Source organism: Arachis hypogaea, chromosome 11 (assembly GCF_003086295.3).
Source record: "Arachis hypogaea cultivar Tifrunner chromosome 11, arahy.Tifrunner.gnm2.J5K5, whole genome shotgun sequence".
NCBI lineage: Eukaryota > Viridiplantae > Streptophyta > Magnoliopsida > Fabales > Fabaceae > Arachis > Arachis hypogaea.
This window is the reverse complement of record NC_092046.1, coordinates 71,059,310-71,067,048: the sequence shown is the minus strand read 5'-3', so window position 1 is coordinate 71,067,048 and position 7,739 is coordinate 71,059,310. Positions and strand designations below refer to the sequence as shown.

At 34.0% G+C, this 7,739-nt stretch overlaps 1 non-coding gene across 1 annotated transcript; it reads left to right on the top strand.

Annotated features, from left to right (window-relative positions):
• Nucleotides 1–314: 314 nt before the first annotated feature.
• LOC112725228 (small nucleolar RNA R71) lies at nt 315–422 on the top strand. Its single transcript, XR_003164350.1, has one exon. It is a non-coding gene; the product is annotated as a small nucleolar RNA R71 (small nucleolar RNA).
• The last annotated feature ends 7,317 nt before the right edge of the window (nt 423–7,739 follow it).

Here is a 7,739-nt window from a genome sequence, read left to right as displayed (position 1 = left end):
CTGTTGGATGCAGCTTGCATTCCATGCAGACTCTGAGAGATCATATTGACTTGCTGAGTCAATATTTTATTCTGAGCCAATATGGCATTCAGAGTATCAACCTCAAGAACTCCCTTCTTCATAGGCGTCCCATTACTCACAGGATTCCTTTCAGAAGTGTACATGAACTGGTTATTGGCAACCATGTCAATGAGTTCTTGAGCTTCTGCAGGCGTTTTCTTTAGGTGAATGGATCCACCTGCAGAGGTATCCAATGACATCTTTGATAACTCAGATAAACCATCATAGAATATATCCAGGATGGTCCATTCTGAAAGCATGTCAGAAGGACACTTTTTGGTCAACTGTTTGTATCTTTCCCAAGCTTCATAGAGGGATTCACCTTCTTTCTGCCTGAAGGTTTGAACATCAGCTCTAAGCTTGCTCAGCTTTTGAGGAGGAAAGTACTTGGCTAAGAAAGCCGTGACCAGCTTATCTCAAGAGTTTAGGCTGTCTTTGGGTTGAGAATCCAACCATAATCTAGCTCTGTCTCTTACAGCAAAAGGGAAAAGCATGAGCCTGTAGACTTCAGGATTTACTCCATTAGTCTTAACAGTATCACATATCTGCAAGAATTCAGTTAAGAACTGAAAAGGATCTTCAGAAGGAAGTCCATGAAACTTGCAGTTCTGCTGCATCAGAGAAACTAACTGAGGTTTCAGCTCAAAGTTGTTTGCTCCAATGGCAGGAATGGAGATGCTTCTTCCATGTAAATTGGAATTAGGTGCAGTAAAGTCACCAAGCATTCTCCTTGCATTGTTGTTGGGTTCGGCTGCCATCTCCTTTACTTGTTCGAAATTTTCAATCAAGTTGTCTCTGGATTGTTGTAATTTAGCTTCTCTTAATTTTCTCTTCAGAGTCCTTTCAGGTTCTGGATCAGCTTCAACAAGAATGCCTTTTTCTCTGTCCCTGCTCATAAGAAAGAGGAGAGAAAAAGAAAAGAAGAGGAATCCTCTATGTCACAGTAAAGAGGTTCCTTATTGTTAGTAGAAAAGAAGAAGAAGAAATTCGAACACAGATAGAGGAGGGGGTTCGAATTTGGTGATGATGTGAGGAAGAGATGTTAGTAGATGAATAAATAAATAGAATAAGATGAGAGAAAAGGAGGGAATTTTCGAAAATTATTTTTGAAAAGGAGTTAGTGATTTTTGAAAATGGTTTTTGAAAAATGTTTAGTATTTTTTTCGAAAATTTTTGAAATCAAAAATAAAAATAAAAATAATTAGTTAAGTAAAAAGAAATTTTTGAAAAAGAGGGAAGATATTTTCAAAAATTAGAGAGAGAGAGTTAGTTAGGTAGTTTTGAAAAAGTTAAGAAACAAATAAAAAGTTAGTTAGTTAGTTGAAACAAATTTTGAAAATCACTTTTGAAAAGATAAGTAGTTAGGAGGTTAGGAAAGATATTTTGAAAAGATATTTTTGAAAAAGATAAGATAAGAAGATATTTTTGAAAAGATATGATTGAAATTAGTTTTGAAAAAGATTTGATTTTTAAAATCACAATTAATGACTTGATTCATAAGAAATCACAAGATATGATTCTAGAACTTAAAGTTTGAATCTTTCTTAACAAGCAAGTAACAAACTTCAAATTTTTGAATGAAAACATTAATTGTTTATGTTATTTTCGAAAATTTGGTATAAAAATAAGAAAAAGATTTTTGAAAAATATTTTTTTTGAATTTTCGAAAATAACTAAGAATTTTGAAAAAGATTTGATTTTTGAAAAAGATTTTGAAAAAGATAAGATTTTCAAATTGAAAATTTGATTTGACTCATAAGAAACAATTTGATTTTAAAAATTTTTGAAAAAGTCAACTCAAATTTTTGAATTTGATGAGAGAAAAAGGGAAAGATATTTTTTTGATTTTTGAAATTTTTATGAAAACATGAAAATTATGCAATGCATGAAATTTTTAGATCAAAACACTGAATGCATGCAAGAATGCTATGAATGTCAAGATGAACACCAAGAACACCATGAATGTCAAGATGAACATCATAGACACAATTTTGAAAAAATTTTAATGCAAAGAAAACATGCAAGACACCAAACTTAGAATTCTTTAATGCTTACGCACTAAGAATTCAAGAATGCATATGATAAACATGAAAAGACACAAAACAAAAAAAAAATCATCAAGATCAAACAAGAAGACTTACCAAGAATAACTTGAAGATCATGAAGAACACCATGAATGCATGAAATTTTCGAAAAATGCAAGATGCACATGCAATTGACACCAAACTTATGATATGACTCAAGACTCAAACAAGAAACATGAAATATTTTTTTTTGTGATTTTCTAAATTTTTTTGGATTTTTATTTTATATTTTTCGAAAAATTATTTTGAAAAAGAAAAATAAGGATTCTAAAATTTTTAATATGAATTCCAGGAATCTTATGCTCTAAAGCTCCAATCAAAGGGTCAGGCATGGCTTAATAGCCAGCCAAGCTTTAGCATATAATTACATGGACTGGAGTGATTAGTTGAATACCAATACCAAAGCAGTTTGGGTATGGCTTTACAACCAGATAGGATTCAACATGTTTCATGAAACACTAGAATTCATTCTTAAAAATCTTGAAGCCATAGAATAATTTATTTTTGAAAACATTATTTTTATTATTTTTTTTTTCGAAAACAAAGGAGAAAATTTTGAAAGATTTTTGAAAAATTTTTGAAAACAAAACAAAAAGAAAATTACCTAATCTGAGCAACAAGATGAACCGTCAGTTGTCCAAACTCGAACAATCCCCGGCAACGGCGCCAAAAACTTGGTGCACGAAATTGTGATGTCACATTCATAATTTGTCACAACTTCGATACAACTAACCAGCAAGTGCACTGGGTCGTCCAAGTAATACCTTACGTGAGTAAGGGTCGAATCCCACGGAGATTGTTGGTATGAAGCAAGCTATGGTCACCTTGTAAATCTCAGTCAGGCAGATATAAAGCGATAATGGTGTTTCGAATATTATATAATAAAATAGGGATAGAGATACTTATGTAAATCATTGGTAGGAATTTCAGATAAGCGAATGGAGATGCTTTTCTTTCCTCTGAACCTCTGCTTTCCTGCTATCTTCATCCAATCAGTCTCACTCCTTTCCATGGCTGGCTTTATGTGATACATCACCACTGTCAATGGCTACTTTCGGTCATCTCTCGGGAAAATGATCCAATGCCCTGTCACGGCACGGCTAATCGTCTGGAGGCATCACCCTTGCCAATGGCTTCATCTTATCCTCTCAGTGAATAATATGCTCACGCACCCTGTCACGGCACGGCTATTCATCTATCGGTTCTCGATCATGCTGGAATAGGATTTACTATCCTTTTGCATCTGTCACTAACGCCCTGCAATCGCGAGTTAGGAGCTCGTCACAGTCATTCATTCATCGAATCCTACTCAGAATACCACAGACAAGGTTTAGACCTTCTGGATTCTCTTGAATTCCGCCATCATTCTAGCTTACGCCACGAAGATTCCGGTTAAGAGATCTAAGAGATATTCATTCTAGCTTATTTCATGTAGAACGGAAGTGTTTGTCAGGCACGTGTTCATAGGGGAGATGGTGATGAGCGTCACACATAATCATCACCTTCATCACGTTCTTGGGTGCGAATGGATATCTTAGAAGCAAAATAAGATGAATTGAATAGAAAACAGTAGTACTTGCATTAATCTTTGAGGAACAGCAGAGCTCCACACCTTAATCTATGGAGTGTAGAAACTCTACCGTTAAAAATACATAAGTGAAAGGTCCAGGCATGGCCGAGATGGCCAGCCCCCAAAATGTGATCAAAGGATCATAAGGTAATCCAAAGATGCCTAATACAATAGTAAGAGGTCCTATTTATAATAAACTAGCTACTAGTGTTTACATGAGTAAGTATTTGATGTATAAATCCACTTCCGGGGCCCACTTGGTGTGTGTTTGGGCTGAGCTTAAGTGTTGCACGTGCAGAGGCCATTTGTGAAGTTGAACGCCAGTTTTTGTGCCAGTTTGGGCGTTCAACTCTGGTTTTGGATCCTTTTCTGGCGCTGGACGCCAGATTTGGGTAGAAAGCTGGCGTTGAACGCCAGTTTACGTCATCAATTCTTGACCAAAGTATGGACTATTATATATGGCTGGAAAGCCCGGGATGTCTACTTTCCAACGCAATTGGAAGCGCACCATTTCGAGTTTTGTAGCTCCAGAAAATCCACTTTGAGTGCAGGGAGGTCAGAATCCAACAGCATCAGCAGTCCTTTTTCAACCTCTGAATCTGATTTCTGCTCAAGTCCCTCAATTTCAGCCAGAAAATACCTGAAATCACAGAAAAACACACAAACTCATAGTAAAGTCCAGAAATGTGAATTTAACACAAAATCTATTAAAAACATCCCTAAAAGTAACTAGATCCTACTAAAAACATACTAAAAACAATGTCAAAAAGCGTATAAATTATCCGCTCATCAGGCACGATGACGAATCCTCCAATAGCCGGCTCGTGGTAGGCGCGACTCTCTCTCTCTCCTTGGCCCTTGCCCGACAGCGCCTCTCTCCTCTGGGTGTGATACGACGGCACGGTGACAGTGATACCCGCCAGCGTCATCCTCCCCTCCTTTTCTCTCTCCTCTTCTTCCTCTTTTCCCTGTTTCTGTTTCTCTTTCCCTTCCTTTCTTTCTTTTCTTTCCGCTGGGCAAGTGTTTTGAAAAGGGGAGGGCTGGTGGCTAGGTTAAAGGGGGGAAGTGAGTGTGAGTTGTATCAAGATTAAGGTTTAGATAAATTAAGTATTTTTAATAAAAATAAGAATAGTATAATAATTGAAAAATAATTTTAATTTTATAATAATTATATAAAGATATTGTTTAACTATAAATTTTTTAAATATTTTTAAATAAATATACTAATTTTAAGAAGTATTGGATATTAAATTAATTATGTTTAAAGTATTATTTTATTATTAATTTACAACTTATTTTTAAATAAATACTAATTAAGATAAAATTGAAGATAATCAAGTGAATTTTTTTATTTATAAAAGTTAAAGTATTGAATTTAAAAATTTTAAATATTTAAATCAAATCATATAAAATTTTTATATTTTTTAAATTACTAAAACTTTAAACTATAAATAAGAAAATAGTTCATTTAATATAAAAATCTCTAAAAAATTATTTTGAATAAATATAATAAATTATAAATAATTTATTATTTAATTTTTAAAATATTTTTAAAAACAAAATATCATTAATTTGACTTAAATATTTTTAGTAAAATAAATTTTTGAATATAAAATTTTAAATAAATATAATAAATTATAAATAACTCATTATATTAATTTTCAAAAATTCGAAGTCTTACATTTAATATGTTAAAACAAAATTTTTTATTAGTTACAAAAATTTTTTAAATTTTGTGACAAATAAATAACTTGTTACAAAAATATTGTATTTTGTGACAAATTATTTTTTTTGTTATAAAATATTTAGAGCTTTTGAGACAAATAGATATTTTGTTACAAAATATTTTAAATTTTTGTAATAATATAATCTTTTGTTGCAAAACATTATAACATTTTGCAACAAAACAACAATTCGATACGAAAGCTAACATAATTTGTAACAAAAGGAATCACGTTGTTACAAAATATTGAAATGTTTTGTAACAATAACTAATTATTGTTACGAAAAAATCATAATTTGTAACAATTTTAAATTTGATACAATTTTTTTTGTTATAAATGCTCCATTTTCTTATAGTGACTATGACATCTTTCTCCCAAATCATGAGCCCTCTTTTTCACTACCTCCTTCATTGAATAAAGCTCTCTAACTTTTAATGCAAGAACAAAGAGATATTTACTCTCTTCTCCAAAAGCAAGAAGAAGAGCAAAGAGGGCTAGAAACTATGGTGGCTACCATGACTGAAGCCGTTAACCGCATAGTTTCCTACCTACTTCTCATGCAATCAAGACACTCCCATTGATGAATGTGGAGGATAAACCAAAGAGCATAGTGAGGAAAAGAATTTGGAGCTTCAAGGTGAAGAAGAGGAGTTGAAGCAAGAACCTCAACCAAAGGAGAAAGTTGAGATAATTGAGCCGGAAGGAACGGTTGAAGAATTGAGAGAAATTGATCAGGAAGTGGATTTCATCATTAGTAATGTTTTGTCTATACTGACCAATTTCCTTGATGAACATGTTGAGCCTTCCCCCATTGAATTTGAAAGGGGTGTTGACATAGATCTTATGCAACCTCTAAGGTATGATTTAAGTGATGGGAAAGAGCTAGAAGAAGTTGGTGAAGAAGAATTTAAACTTGAGGAAGCTTATCAAGAGGTAGAGCTTGAAGAATCTTGTCAAGTGGTGGAAGCCCTTCAAAGAAGACGGACGGGAGTAGAAATTACTTTGTCAAGACCATTGGAGACATCTCCTCGTAAGTTACCATCACCACTTACATTTGAGTGGGTAAAATTCTTGTCCTTAAGCTTTATTATCCCGCTTGAATATGATTTGCTTGAGACGAATGGTCAATTTAAGAATATTTGTCGGTTGAAGAGCAAAATAGAGATGGTTAATCGTTGGAAGCACCATTCTAGGTTCATCATGGTTAAATCATCAAAGTTTAAATCCAATGGTTGGAGGGTTGCTAAATTTAATGGGTCTAGGAGGATGTTTGGGTGCTTATATAAGAATTCTGAAGTGATGACACCTGAATGGAAGCATGAAGATCAACTAGAAGGCGGGTGTGAGAATAAGTTTTAGGATCCTGGATTGCAAGAGGAGGATCAATTTTGGGAGCTCCTGACTTATGTGGAACTTCACCAAGGTTTGGTGCACTTGATTGGAAATTCTGGAAATCATTTGAAGTCCAAGCACTGGTGGAAATTCAAGGATGAATTCAATCACAAGTCTCCTTGATTAGAGCTCTCCATAAGTCCAACTTAAGGACAATAAACAAAAGTGCTAGCCACCATGGTAAACTCTTTCTATTTTCTCTTTAGTATATAGTTGATGAATGAATTGAGTTTTCATTGTTAGGTACTTCTTTTCTCTATATCATTCTTGTATATATTGCTCTTAGATGTTAGTTTTCTTGGTTAGATTTGTGTTTTAAGTTACATATTTGAATAGTTAATAATCTTGTCTTGAATTGCCTTTTTGTTTTGCATTGCATGCTTAAAGATTTTGTTAATTTTGGAGTTTGGCTTGTCTTAAAAAAAAAAAGAGAGCATGTCCCGTGTATGCGTGACCCCCAAAATTTGACCATGCATCAATGGTGCGTGGATTGTGCCACCGCATGGCCTGGATAGAGAGTTGTGCCAGGACCATGCGGGTACTGTGCAATGAGCACGAGCATCAGTCACGCATATGCATGACCCATGTGTACGCGTTGCTTCCCATTTTTCCCATGTCATGCGTACGCGTGACCTTCCGCGTACACGTGACCCCCTGTTCACATACTCTTTTTTTCTTCTCTTCTCTCTATTTTTTTCTTCTTTTCTCTTCTCCTCTCTTCTTTCCCTCCTTCAACCATTATCCATCACCACCATTCACCATCTATCACCATCTCCATTTGTTAGATAGTTAGTTTAATTTTCTATTCTAGTAGATTAGGTTGTTAGTATAGGTTAGATTTTGGTGATAAGTGTTGGATTATTAATCTAATTTGCTGTTTATTGCTACTGATTACTGGTATGATGCTAT